Here is a 1,421-nt window from a genome sequence, read left to right as displayed (position 1 = left end):
TCTTTTTAAGTGTCTACCATATCAGTTCTCATGCCTCTATGTATACTATTACGCACACGGTTACAAAAAGATTGTCGTATATTAACCATTGTGATCATGGGCTTACAAATATAATTATGAGGAATAGTGGAAGTTACATGGGCAATTTTTGCAGAATTGCCCTTCTTTTGGGTGGTCTTTAAAGTTTGCCCCTCATATTTGAAATCTTTAAATTTTATCCTTCGGCTAAAATTTATGGGTTCCAGGTTCGAACCCCACTAAGTCAAATTTTTTTTAAAAAAATCGCAAGGCGAAGTTTAAATTTCGCTTATCCCCACGCTAAGCATTACATAGTGAAGGAATTAAAAAGTTATATAGGACTAGGCATACTTATGCCTTATCATGGGACTTAGCATAAGTATGCCGGTAAGCATAACTTTGGTAATTCCTTCACAAGTTTTGGCAGTCCGGGATAAAAGTTTGCTCATTAAAAGTATGCCCATCGGCATAAACTTGTTAAGGAATTACAAAGTTATGTCATCAAGCATACTTATGCCAATCGCCCATAGGCATGAGTATGCCTGTCCGCATAAATTGGTAATTCCTTAACAAGAGTATGCGGGTCCGCATACACGCGACCCAAACTCTTGCATTGCAATTTTTTTTTAATTTATGCTTGAGCGGGGTTCGAACTCGAACCTCACGATTTCGCGCTAACGCTCGCAGTTGTAATGCAAAGGGAAAAAATTAAAGACCAGCAATATGAGGGGCATAATTCAAATACCACAAATATGAGGGGTAAAATTTAAAGAACACCCCAAAAGAAGGGCAATCCGCGTAAAAAAAATGAGGTTACATTTGTGTAGGGGACAACCAGGTGATTATTATTTACAACACTTGTGGGTTAATTAATAGGAAAATTTATAGTCCATAACTACCTCTAAGACTTATTTATTAGTAATAGCTACCTTCCTATTGTACTTAATTCACATAATATTAACCTCTATTTTTACTGGAATTGAGTTTCTCCAAACAAAAGTAATACAGGTGTGTTTGAATACGGTAATGTTGAAGATCTTAACATCTTCGGATCCGTGGCGCAATGGTAGCGCGTCTGACTCCAGATCAGAAGGTTGCGTGTTCGATTCACGTCGGGTTCAAATCTCCCGATTCTTTCGGATCCAAACTCTTTTTCTTTTTCTTTTTCATTTTCTTTCTCTTTCTCTTTTGAACAAGAGCAAAGCCACTATAATTTTATTTTAACTGTCAGTTTATAAAAGGAAAGTAACCTTTTGAAATACTTTAATTTGTTTTCTGTTTGTTATAAATAAGTCAATAATGAAAATGATATATCGAATTTGCAGAGGATGTGATCCATGACTCATTATATTATAAAAGAAACTGATCCTACAAGAATCGAGTTTTTATTTACTAATTTTTAA

General features: G+C 35.3%; 1 non-coding gene across 1 annotated transcript; it reads left to right on the top strand.

Annotated features, from left to right (window-relative positions):
- The first annotated feature begins 1,067 nt into the window (after positions 1 to 1,067).
- Positions 1,068 to 1,139, top strand: TRNAW-CCA (transfer RNA tryptophan (anticodon CCA)). Its single transcript has one exon. It is a non-coding gene; the product is annotated as a tRNA-Trp (tRNA).
- The last annotated feature ends 282 nt before the right edge of the window (positions 1,140 to 1,421 follow it).

This window comes from Lycium ferocissimum, chromosome 8 (assembly GCF_029784015.1).
Source record: "Lycium ferocissimum isolate CSIRO_LF1 chromosome 8, AGI_CSIRO_Lferr_CH_V1, whole genome shotgun sequence".
Lineage (NCBI taxonomy): Eukaryota > Viridiplantae > Streptophyta > Magnoliopsida > Solanales > Solanaceae > Lycium > Lycium ferocissimum.
The sequence above is the reverse complement of the archived record's forward strand: the minus strand, read 5'-3'. Positions and strand labels throughout refer to the sequence as shown.